The sequence below is a fragment of the Amphiura filiformis genome, unplaced genomic scaffold (assembly GCF_039555335.1).
Source record: "Amphiura filiformis unplaced genomic scaffold, Afil_fr2py scaffold_84, whole genome shotgun sequence".
Classification (NCBI taxonomy): Eukaryota; Metazoa; Echinodermata; class Ophiuroidea; order Amphilepidida; family Amphiuridae; genus Amphiura; species Amphiura filiformis.
In genome coordinates this window covers 173600-187713 of record NW_027305548.1, presented here as the reverse complement: position 1 = coordinate 187713, position 14114 = coordinate 173600, and positions in this window count along the sequence as shown.

Genomic DNA, 14114 nt, shown 5'->3' with positions numbered 1-14114 from the left:
ACTTTTTGATATTAATCAAAGTCCGAATTAAAGATACTAGTTGGCATCAGAGGTCACCTGTCAATCAAAATCGTTTATGGTTTGTTGTGATGACTGAAATTCCTGAACGCACTGGAAAACAGCGTGGACGAGGCTATGGTTAGTTAATCGCCGTCAATCATACAAACCGTCTCAAAAGTTAGGTCTTTTGGTACAATAGAGACTGGTAAATCAATACTGTTGTATATCTATTGAGGTTGAGGTTGTCGATCGGATCAAGGACCTTTAACTATAGCCCTGACTTTGTGGTGCGTAGTGAAGTCAACACTGCATAGCAACAATTTTCTCAAAAGTCACACAAATAAACGAGTCCTCCTTTTCATACATGTTTGCGCACATGCACACGTCAACAGTCAACACACAACTTGTTTAGCGTTGACGGATGCCAAAATCAATGACTTGTTTCTTGTTTTACTTTCCTATCCAGCTGTGAAAATCAAGAAGAACAGGGAGAACTGGAAATTCAAAGTGCGATGTAGCCGCTACCTGTACACACTTGTCATCAAAGACACAGAGAAGGCAGAGAAGCTAAAGCAATCATTACCTCCAGGTGAGAATGTCATGTAACTATGTTATAACTACAAAACCAATAACCCCAACCCATTGTTTGTTTGTTTTTTTTGGGTTTTTGGCTATCGGAAGGAAACGAGAAACATGCCACATGGAAGATCAGGGTTCGAATTCGGCTGTATCGCATAGCAGTTTGCTCCATATTTTGAAGTAACTGCAACCTAATTTTGCATTTGTATAGCACTTTTTACTAGTGCTTTAGTATATGGAAGTATCTTGATTATGAGGAATTAGCCAAAAACTGCTACGCACATTTTTAAATGTGGAAGGTCACCGACCTGTATAACTGAAGACCAAATTAAAAAAACTAGTTTGCGTATGGCATCCTGACAACCAGACCAAAAATGCCGTATTGCGCAGGTCAGCAACCAATCACGCCGCGCCTTTACCTTGACGTCAGATGCAAACCTAGTCTTTTAATTCAGTCTTCGATTAGCCATGGGGTTTCGCTGGCCAGTGATTCCATGAATATATAATGACTTGCGTTGGTTGCATCATGGCATCACATGGAATGCATCCATGCGCAGTGATTGATTTTCATAGTGAGCTTTAGTCAGTTTAGTGAGGATGGGTTAATCAGACAAAAAATGTGAATTTTGGGGTATACACTTGCCAGTTTACATCACCTTTTGTAAATTACTTAACGTCCCTTTACGAGATGACGCAAGCAGGAAACAGAACTAAGTACAAAATCACTACATGGTCTGTTTGGCTTCCTCAAGACAGTAGCATATTGGGATAGATGTGCAATAATAATACATGCCCCATCAATAGGAGATGTGTTTATAGGGTGCGCTCAATTTGTGCCACATCACACGCTACAGGTGCACTACTTTTGATGGCGGGTGTATCGTACAAGGCAGGGGCGTAACAGACCTGACCTTCAGGGGGTACAAGATTGAAAAATTTACCAATTTCTGATCAAAATTTTAGTACTTATGTGCGAAAGCGAAATTGCCGCCAAGCGTTAAACGGTGGGGTCCAGGGGCTCGCCTTGGGGCCCCTGGTGGGGTCCAGGGGAAAGTCCGGGGGGGGGGGGGGTCACAATGAAAGTAGTATAGATCTTCTTCCTCTTTCTTTCCCTTTTCTTCTCCTTCCCTTTTCTTTTTTTTTTTCTTTTCCCCTTTCTCTTCTTCCCTCTTTCTTTCCCTTTTTTCTCTTCTCCCTTCCCCTTTTTTCTTCCCTCTTTTTTTCTCTTCTTTCCCCTTTCTCTTCCCTCTTTTTTCTTCCCTCTTTTTCTAATATCTCAAGAAAGCCAAATGGACCGTCCTGCTGTACAGTTTCATATTGAAGGCTTAAAACCACTGGAACGGCTTATTATTCCTAACCATGCCAAATCTAACGAAGCAAAACCACTGCGCATGCATGCATCCCACATGATGGGATGAAGCAATCACTGGAAGTCATATACGCATGGGCTGGCTAGGGAAACACCTTGGCTGCCTGCCAGCGATGTACTGCTTGGCACGCGAGGGGTCCTGGGGTGAGTCCCTGGGGGTACCAAGTAACTTCTTTTTTCATTTTCTCTCCGTTTTTGTTCCTTTCCGATAGCCAAAAAACACTTCTAAAGAGTGTTGATGTGTGTTGAGTTTAATGTTTGTTTATTTTTGACAAATCACAAGTCATTCCAAACGAGTAATTCTCATTGATCCATAATTTAATATACATGAGACATAAACCTCTGGAACAGTGACCGTGTCCAAGTTCATTCTAATGCAGCCCATATTAAAGACTCTAGATACATACAGTACAAAATCTTCCATTGTGCACTGCACTGTACAGAGACACACTGTCATTAATAGTGCACAATGGTAGATTTTGTATTTTGGGTCGTTGATATTGAAAATTGAATGTTTATGGGCTGCATAAATAGTGGGTCCATGAAGTGTAAACACCCTCAAAGTTAAAATAACCTGTATTTGTGACTCCTCGCCACAACTGAGCCCGGATGTCGCCAATCATCATTTTTGAGATATTCAACCAAAATATTCTGCTTGAAATTAGCTTTAAAATGATGTATATCATGTCTATAGTACTTGACATTTAAGTAGTGAAAAATCAATAAAACAGTCAATAAATCCTTTCTTTCCTATTGTTTATTGTTAAGTTCGATGGAGCATATCTCAATAGTGGCACTGGCGACATCCGGGCTCAGTTGTGGCGAGGAGTCACATTTGTTTAAGACCTTTACAGATTTTCATGAGTAAACGTAATGTTGCATGTTGAGTAACTCAATATATTTTTTTCTTTTCTTTTCTTTGTTTTCAATTTTACAGGTTTACAAGTCAAGGAGATCAAGTGAATGGAATGATACCAGTTTCTTAATGATTAGATCAAAGAACTCACTTGTATGTTATATATATAAAAAGGCAGTTGTAATATTGCAATAAAAAAAAATGAAAAAGTGAATTACGGTAATCCAGATGTTTTATTGTATGTCTTGGAACGACACCGAAAGGTCAGTGACCATTGTTTTGTTGGTCTTATGTATGGCGTAGAGAAAAAACACAATTGAGCAAAATGTGAGAAAAAGCCAGATATGTGCCCCAAAATTGGCAAAGAAAAACAAAACTGCCCTCTAAGTCTATGGATTCAATATTAAAGCAAAGCATTGAGCCGGACTGACCAAAAATAAACAAAATATTTTCCTCGTAAACAAGCTGCAGGCCCCAAAAAAAATAGATTTGTCTCATGTTCTAGATTTAGCCTGTATTGCAGCTAAATCAATCCTAAATACTTCCAACAAGGTCATTGTTTTGAAAATACCCAAAATTGGAACTGTTCAATTGATAAAAAATAAAATAAAAAACTGTATACTTGTTAGCTTTCAAACTCACATGGGACATGAGATATAATCCATTTTTTTCTTTAAGGTCAATATGATTGGAAGAATTTTTGTAAAGGTAGTCATTGTTATCCAATATGCGGAAGGAGGTATTAGAATTAATTATGTCATTTCATGAACCCTAACCCAAACCTCCTTCCGGGTATTGGAAATCAGTGTTTAACTTTTGTAAACTTGGGCTGGAAATCGGGTCAAACTTAGCGAATTCAGTTGTAATGGATGTCGAATTCTGCATACATTGGGCACAGGAATAGGTTTTTTGTAGAAATAAATCTTAAAAGCGAGGAAAGCACTAAAAAGCAAGATTGTGTTTTCTCTCTAGGGTCAATCCACGTCAATTCACCCAGTGAGTTAAACCTGACCTCCTTCAAATTTATTCCAATTTGGTATATAGGTTGGTTTTGGCTGCCAAAGCTGATATTTCAAGTTTGAGCTCAATCGGACTTAAAGCCTTAATGTACGATTTCTGTCAAATTTTGATTTTGTTATTCTTTATTCAAAATGTTGAAATAATATTAGTAATAACTGACGAGAAGGGTTGCTGTCCATTTTAGGTTGAAATAACAAGGTAAAGTGAAAGAAACCCCACTGGTTATTTTGGCCATTTAACACACAGTTCTATGGGAGGACATATCATAATTTTTAGCTGCGGGTAGCAGCTCTATAAGTCACCATATCTCTCCGTTAGTCCGTCCGTCCGTTAATAACAAACGTTAAAAAATGCCCCGAAAATCAAGTGTCCGAAATCGGTTCCGAACACTTTTGATGTCAAGACGCCTTTTTCCCTGAAAATCGTTTGGACATCAAATGTGTCCGAAATCGCTTCCAACACTTTTGATGTCAAGACGCTTTTCCCCGAATATTGTTTGGACATCAAAAGTGTCCGAAATCGGTTTCCAAACACTTTCGATGTCAAGACGCTTTTTCCCGAAAATTGTTTGGAAATCAAAAGTGTCCGAAATCGGTTTCGAACACTTTTGATGTCAAGACGCTTTTTCCCGAAAATCGTTTGGACATCAAAAGTGTCTGAAATCGGTTTCCGAACACTTTTGATTTACAAAATTTGGTAGTTATTAAGCGCCCCCTTTTGATGATTTTCCTAAGCGCCCGGGGCATTTATTACGTCGAATACGGTACACGTTTTTCAACATGTTTCTGAACTTTCCAAATTTTGATATTTTTTTTGGTGTGGATGGAAATACCTTTTCTGGCATTATTTTAAGATGAGCGCCCTCAAAGGTTAAGCTCACAGAGGGGTTACAGGTCAAAATAGGGGTCAAACTTAAACCTGCTTCAACGACACCATAACTGCAAAATTGAATTCCTTGTCCCGCAGCGACCGCTACGGTTACCAACGGTCCTTGTTAAATTATGATAATACTGGAGTACCTGTAGCTGTGAGGGCACTGTAGCTGTATGTGAGAGTACCACCAGCATCAGATAGTGATACTGTTTGACCCCCAATGACCCCATATGACCTCTGACCCTAGATGACCTTGGCTTGATCCCTTTGACCTTTGATGACCTCAGTTTTACTTGAGGGGGCGCAACACTAAATCACTACGCATTTTATGTAAGAACGAAATTCGGCTAATATAGTCCATAGTGAGTATTCATTCATTCATATTTTATTTCCATAAAAATCAAAGACATTACAAAAAATATATAAAAACACGGTACATATGGAGGAAAAGGCTGGAAGACCAAAAAGGTCTGAAAGTTAGCCTTTCCCTGAAATCAAATGAAATTAACAAAATAAATCAACATTACATAACATAACCAAAAGACAAGGGAAGGGGAGGGGGGGGTGCTCACGAAAAAGATTAATTATATTTAGAGATCAGTTTTGTTTTGAATTGATTACGGAAATGTTTAACAGATTTTGAAGCTTTCAGATTTTTATCTAAAGAATTCCAAAGAATGGGACCTCTTGTACGTATAGCATGATCAGAAAAGACTTTCTTATTTTTGGTTAGATTTAGGTCATTTACATATCGTGTCTTGTAGTTATGTATGTCAGAACGTTTGGTAAAATAATTATCAAATGAACAGGGCAGCTCATTTATAGAGTGCCTGTACATGAATGTATGAGATTGTAGCGACCATATCTACCGACATGTTCACTCTAAATCACTCAATATCAGCTCATATGAATTCGACAAGTGTCTTCAATGATAACATGCAGAAAAAACCGGACATTTTATCTTAAAAGCAATTCTCTGTGGCGGATGAAGACAACTTCCGATTTTGAAATGTGAGTGGTGAATTTAGTATATTTTTAGTCTATATTTTGTGCACCGCGAAATAGCGAAAAAAGTCAACGGTCATCGATATATGCCGACAAAAGTTTTGGAATCTACAGAAACAGAGCTTTAATTTGATACCAAATTTATTTTGCCAAGTATTGCAGGGACGCCAGGAATGGCGCTCGAAGTAGGCCAAAATCACACGTTATCCTATGGGGCGCTTATTTAGTGTTGCGCCCCCTTGTAACGGCCGTCGTTATGAACGCGTTCTTTTTACATTCTTCGCGTAAAATAAGAAATGCGCGTCATGAAATGTGTTCTATTTCAATCATGAAGATAAACAAGGATTACGAAAAGTCACCCTGATGAATTATTATTGGGAAAAATGCTTTATTGGCCGAGCAGGCGCCTGCAAAGTCTAGAAATTGTATCCAAAAATCTTCAAAAACGCTCAAAAATGGGTTTTAAAGTTAATAGGCATTGTTAATCTGCATGAAGCCGTTTTGCTGCATATTCAGTAGGCCTATGCAAAAAGATCATAATTGTTACTACTGAAACAGGGGGGGTGTTTGTACTTCACACTCATTAACAAGTGCTTTCCAAAACAAAATGGCAAGACAGATAATCTAGAAAAGAAATTAAACTTGGTTCAAAGACGTGCTTAAATTGTTGTCTGTCACTAGTTTAGTGAGTTTTGTGCAAACTCTCGCATATTGGAGGAAAAGTCGAAATATGCGATTTTCCGCGTTTCGGCACTGATCTTTAAAACAACATTTCTCTTGAACGAAATGTCGCAGAGACATGAAATTTTCGGTGTTGAGCTACAAATTTTCTCTAATTTAATTAATGAGTGACAAATGTGACTCCTCGCCACAACTGAGCCGGATGTCGCCAATCATCATTTTTGAGATATTCAACCAAAATATTCTGCTTGAAATTAGCTTTAAAATGATGTATATCATGTCTATAGTACTTGACATTTAAGTAGTGAAAAATCAATAAAACAGTCAATAAATCCTTTCTTTCCTATTGTTTATTGTTAAGTTCGATGGAGCATATCTCAATAGTGGCACTGGCGACATCCGGGCTCAGTTGTGGCGAGGAGTCACAAATGTGGATTTTGAAAACTAGTAAATCCTTATAAAGGGGCGCAACACTAAATGACTACGCATTTTATGTAAGAACGAAATTCGGCAAATATAGTCCATAGTGAGTATGAGATTGTAGCGACCATATCTACCGACATGTTCACTCTAAATCACTCAATATCAGCTCATATGAATTCGACAAGTGTCTTCAATGATAACATGCAGAAAAAACCGGACATTTTATCTTAAAAGCAATTCTTCTGTGGCGGATGAAGACAACTTCCGATTTTGAAATGTGAGTGGTGAATTTAGTATATTTTTAGGCCATATTTTGTGCACCGCGAAATAGCGAAAAAAGTCAACGGTCATCGATATATGCCGACAAAAGTTTTGGAATCTACAGAAACAGAGCTTTAATTTGATACCAAATTTATTTTGCCAAGTATTGTAGGGACGCCAGGAATGGCGCTCGAAGTAGGCCAAAATCACACGTTATCCTATGGGGCGCTTATTTAGTGTTGCGCCCCCTTGATACATCCGTTTGAAATTTAGAAATCATTTTCAGCTATGAATGCTGGGAAGACATTGCAGTCCTTGCAGGGAGTGGTGAAATCTTCCTGTTCCTGGCATATTGAGAATTTGTTATACCATGTTTAAGCCCTTGTATCAAGGATTCCACCCACCAAGTCTGTGCCCGATCAGACAAAGTTTGAAATTTGACCCCCTCCGTACTGACCTTTGACCTCGGTTGACCTCAATGTTATTTTGCGCATATATTCCCCTCGTAGCAAGGATTCCGCCCACCAAGTTTGAGCCTGATCGGACAAAGTTTGAAATTTAACCCCTCCATAATGACCTTTGACCTCGGTTGACCTCAATTTCATTTCGGGCATATATTCCCCTCGCATCAAGGATTCCACCCACCAAGTTTGAGCCCGATCGGACAAAGTTTGAAATTTGACCCCTCCGTAATGACCTTTGACCTCGGTTGACCTCGATTTTATTTCGGGCATATATTCCCCTCGCATCAAGGATTCCACCTACCAAGTTTGGGCCCGATCGGACAAAGTTGAAATTTTGACCTTGACCTCCGATGACCTTTCAAACTACCCCATAAACGTGGAATACCCGATACCTATAATGAAAGACAAAGATAAAGACAATTTATCGCGTCTGACGTCACCTGTCAATCAAACTCGAGCACGGTTTGTTTACAAGTGTCGTGATGATGACTTGCTGAACGCGGATTTATAACCGGGCGCCTTATTATTAATTTCGCACCTTTCGACATGCAAACCATCTCAAAAGTTAGGTCTTTATAGTAGGAAACTTTCTTTGGTGAAAGCACCATGTCCACAATGCCTAGAAAAGCTGCTTTTTGCCTTATAAAAGTACGTATTTTTCGCCATTTGCTGCTACTCCTTTTCTCCGATCAGCACCAGATAGATCGGTCTTCCTTTTACGCGCTGATTAACCTGTGTAAACCAATCAAGGATCGTAATTGACAGTGACATCAGACGCGATAAATTGCTTTTATCTCTGTCTTTAATTATATCTATATCCGAAATATCGGAGCGATGCGTCGAAGCGCGGCGAAACGCATTGCCGGACGCGTAATTTCTTTCTGCAACCATAATGGGCCGCAATATATCACTAACCGCATAGTCCGAGGCAAGGTTCATTATTGTCAGGGTTAGGGTCTTAGGGTTAGGGTCTTATGGTTAGGGTTAGGGGTTAGGGTTAGGGTTTAGGGTTAGGGTTAGGGATTAGGGTTAGGGTTAGGATTATATTCGTATTTATTATACTAGTAATAGTATATTGTGTGTATGCAGTTTATTCCGTAATCAATAAGTATCATAAACAAACACCTTTCTGGCACAACGAATCATAGCACAGTCGTGTAGGCATTAGACTATGGATACAAAGGTTGTGGGTTCGAACCCCAGGTAAACCGTTATAGAATTTTAATTCTACCGATTTCTTTTTATTTTATTAAGTAAGAGGAAATAATAATGGTAATAAACTCGTGTTATATCTAGCCTCATAGGCCTATTAATTACATGTATGTACTATGTGTTATCGCATTACGGCCCATTATGGTTGCAGAAAGAAATAACGCTTGCCGGACACACAGAGCTTATTATTTTATTAGTATAGATGTCGAACTTTGCTCTGTTGACCTACAAAAGTCAACAAATTTGGACGATTCCATTTAGGTGCAAGTTGGGACGTGTGTAAACATTACAATTATGCAAAAAAATCAGGTTTGAAAAAAATTATCCAATTTCATATTATAAGATCGTACATTATGGCTTTAAGGTTATCCCGCTACTACCGGCCCAATTTTTGCGATTTCTGCGAAAAATGGCACAGTGGCAGAGTTTTCAACTGTCGTAACCGTTCGTCCAAATGAGCTGAAATTTGTGTCATTGGTAAGCTAATGCCTTAAAGAATCCAAATCTGTCATTATTTAATAAATATGAGCATGTTAAAATTGTATAACCTTTTGCCCTTTATTTTAACCTGAGACCATAATAGGTATTATGGTCTCAGATTTTAACATTGAATTTGACCTTGTGGATCATGTGACCCCGAAACAAAAGTTTTACTCCAAATTCCACAGGCTTTTTATTGTCAAAATCCATGTTATCTAGTTCAAATGGCATACTCTTTCAATATTTTAATAACAAAACTTAAAATGTAAAAAAAATAAAAAATCCTGGCGCCGCCAATTGGGCAGCGACTTTCAGACGGGCGGAAAATTAAAAATGTTCAGTCCGTCTGAATACTCAGTACGCCACTGACCAGCCTCTATTATTGTCAGAATGGTCGACTGCAGAATAGTGCAGATCCGTCGGATAACGCTTTTAAATGGGAAATGGACTTTGCTGCTTGGATGTCACGATGAGGTTAGCATTTATTCCGTATTGAAAAGCGTCTTCTGACGGATCTGCAGTTCTGCACTCGACCGGCTTCTGCAATGCATACGGTAGTCCCGCTAAAATTAGTCGATCGATACATATTGAAATCAGCACAATTCAGAGATACACCGTTTTGCTCTAAAATTAATTTTCTCGGTCAAATATAGAGCAATATTGTTTTTCTTCAATAATGTCAGTTAAAAACATAGTGCTTGGCCATACACTAAATTAAAAAAAAAAATCTTGGTGTTAAAATGAGTGTAAGATTTTTGGCCCCCACACATGTGTGGGGCTTATGTTATCATCCAGATGGTTGCCTGGTTCTTTGTTTGTTTCTTTGTTTGTTTCTTTCTTTGTTTGGCTGTCCGGGCGGAAGCAAATTCTTTAATCCACTGTGCAGCCCGAACGCAATAACGGATCAACTTCAAACTTGGTACGGTCATAGGATATGGTAGCCTGATGTGCTGTATAGTTTTGTGACATGTTATTTGCATATTTATGAATATTAATGAGCTTATTTGCATATTTTGCCTACATTGTCATTAATCCACTCTGCAGGTTCAACGCAATAAGCGATCAACTTCAAACTTGGTTTGGTGATTGGATATGCTGGCCTGATGTGCTGTATAGTTTTGTGTCATGTTATTTGCATATTTATGAATATTAATGAGCTTATTTGCATATTTTGCCTACATTGTCATTAATCCACTCTGCAGGTTCAACGCAATAAGCGATCAACTTCAAACTTGGTTTGGTGATTGGATATGCTGGCCTGATGTGCTGTATAGTTTTGTATCATGTTATTTGCATGTTTATGAATATTAATGAGCTTATTTGCATATTTTGCCTACATTTTCATCAATCCACTCTACAGCTTAAACGTAATAACCGATCAACTTCATTATTATGTTTTCAGGGTTATTAGGAGTTAAGAAAACCTAATAATGATAATATTAGATGGCTTATTTCGCATGATACCATAACATATCGGATTCGTCATACAAATATCGAACTCGCCGTTGGCTCGTCCGATATTTTTATGACTCATCCGATATGTTATGGTATCATGCTCAGCCATCCAATATTATATCAAACTTGGTTTGGTGATTGGATATGCTGGCCTGATGTGCTGTATAGTTTTGTGTCATGTTATTTGCATATTTATGAATATTAATGAGCTTATTTGCATATTGCATATTATTTGTATTTACAAACCTGTGTTATTTACACACCTTTGTGTGGGGGCCACCTTAATTACGAACCGCGTAATTCTAATTGATTTTGGCAGGCCTCAACTTCGCCCATGAGCTTTTTTCGGAATTAATTTGTTTGTGTTTCAAACTAAAAAAACTAATATAGTTCGCTAAAGAAAGATATTTCCCACATGTAAGGCACATCGTGTGGGGATATATCTTATAGTTTTGTCATAATGTCCAAGCAGTACTTCATTTCTAATATAACCAGCAGAAATAATCGATATTTCTATTGTGGCTTGCAAAATCATCCATCCATGGGTATAGGGGCCTACATCCGATTTAGATTTTGACAAAAATTGGTAAAAATTTAAAAATGGTGCAATCAAAACCGAAATTCTGATCGACTGAAAACTATGTCATACAGCCCTATAATATGCATGTGCTTTAGAAAGTTGGGAAATATCTTTCGTTAGCGAATTATGTTACTTTGAAAAGCAAAAACGTTGACAAAAAAAAAAAAAGCTCACGGATCAAGTTGGAGTCTGTGAAAAGCGAAAATCGTATACACTAGAAGCCTAAATTTCACACCTAAATTTAACATCAGAGGTTTTAAAAAAAATACAGTACCAAGCATTATAGTTTTCTTCTGACATTTACCGAAGAAATGAAAAGTATTGCTTTTAAAACATATGACCGAGAAAATTAATTATGGAGTGAAAAGGTGCAACTAAATATTTGCTAATTTCAACACCAAATTCGATGTTTCAAGGGCCTAATTAAGTGACTGAGCGGGTCTTGTTTAACAATAGCCATCGACTGACTAGCCTTCTGCGTGTGAATACGGCTTATCTTCCACGGTTGTTTGATGTATATAGAATTGGCTTCATTTTTAACTCAATGCAAACTATAGATCGCGCTACTTATCCTAAATCATATTCCTTTATTTGCAAGGGGTAGGTGATTAATACTGCTATTAAAACACCTGGAATAGATGAAACAAGCAACAAGGAAATTTTATAAACATATTTTATCAAACAATAAAAGGAATTATTTGTATTAAAAGCTTGAAAGAGTAATTTCCAGTAACTAAATAGCGCCACCAATTTTGTCATTAATAGGTGCATTTTATATCCGAAAAAGCTTTAAAAATGCTATAAAAGTGAATAATTTTGTAAATGAGGGGAAATTAAAGTTGAGAATGACTCAAAAGCATCTGTATACGTTAGCATGATATAACTTTTAGCTGTTTAAGCCTAAAATTTGGTTGTACATGATGTTTTGTTTGAAAACTAATAAATGATCCCATCAAACAACCGTGCTTCAGGGGCGTAACTAGCTTTTTTGGTCGGGGGGGGGGGCGAAATAAAATTTCGGGGGCACAGACAAAAAAAATACAGTTGCATCATACATTACATAGAGACTGTATATGTCTTCGAGCTTCAAGGCTTTATTGGGACGATATGCGCTCGTAGCGCGCACAAATTTGGTATTACACTATTTTCGCCCATTATCAGGATGGAAATGGCTTTATCTTTACAATGTGGGCAAAAAAAATTGTATTTTACACTATTTTGGCCCATGATCGGGCTGAATTTTGGTAAAAAATGGGCTCCTTGCCCCTTATTTTTCCTTTGCCCTACTGATTCTTTCTTTCATTCTTTGTCGGGGCACCCCCCCCCCCTGGCTACGCTACTGCTTAGCTTGGACCATGGAGGTCTCTACTACATCTATGCTTGGACTCACACCACTCCACGCCATACATAAATTCTCCCAGTCACATTTCCCCAATATGAAATTTTTTAAAGTAAAATTTTAATTTTACTTCTTTTAAAGTTTGGCAGAGGCGGGGTTCGAACTCACGCCCAACCGCTTTGGCTATCACGTACGGTATACCATATGACCAGCGCCTTAGACCGCTCGTCCACGAGGGACTTGATAGTGTCATTGTGAAAATTTAAACATATATTATTAATAAATCGCAACTTCATTACTACATCATATTTTGGAATTTTATCGGCTTAAAACATTAATGTGTATTATAATAAAGCTACCATTATTTATATTGTTGAATTCTTAAGCGCATAGAGACAATTAATACGAGGGTCCTATGAATAGGCCTACATACACAATACATAAAATCCATTTTGATATCGGCCACGTGCTCTGCTGTGCAATGCATGTGGTTTCCCGTAGTGTGGCGGAAGTTGTATTACGAAGTGCATCCGAACTCCATTTTGAAGCAAATGCTTTTGACAAGGCATTGGATTGTTCCAGTTTGCATCCTAAATCCACATTAGACCCCTAATTTTATTTACGAAATCAAAAGATTAGATTATCATAACAACAAAACGGTAATCTTTTGTCGGGTCTAATGTGAAAATTACATTAAAAAATACAGTTTTACAGAATTAATTTTCACTTAATTCCAAAAAAAAAATGGCGTATATAAGATTGAAATAAATTCCCTACCTTCTATACTAGATCAATTGTGACGCAAGTTGTTATCAAAAATTGTTGTGATAGATGTACAGTTAATATTCACATATTCCATTACCTATCTGATGGTACAGTTTTTACACAGAAAATATTTATTTGAAAAACCTGCCACTCGGCTTTTTCCGGAAAGGTCACAGGGTCGCCGTGACCTGTGCAATAATTACAATTAAAATTTTTCTTATTCTAACAGCAAGCGTTTCTAAAATGCATTATGGCGAAATGTGGTGTAGCTTGGACTAAGCTCGTCATTTTGAGGTTGCTAAAAATAAATGAAGCAATCGATCGCTTTTATAGAAGTTATACAAGTTACCCGGGGGACGGGGGTTACAACAATGAACGTCGGGACTGTTCACGTTTATCATCGGTATTGGAGGTGGATCCTTTTAGATGCAGTCTGCAGACGAAATATGAAAAAAAGTGTCACCTGTCGCATATAAACCTTTAACAAAATATACAAGATATAAAATTTGGCTCCAAAATAAAGTTCGCAATACATTTAATAAATAATAGATAGGCCTACTACAAATTAGTGGTGGAAAGTCATTTAGGCTAATTCAGTTTTATTTGGTTAAAACTCAATCAAAATAGATAATATATAGCAAAACATTTTCTTTAAAAAACGTTAAGTTTTGCAAAACATATTTTTTTTACAGTACGATTTTTATCATTTATCGTGATGTTAATTTTATAAAAAAAACATTTTGGTAGTGCTT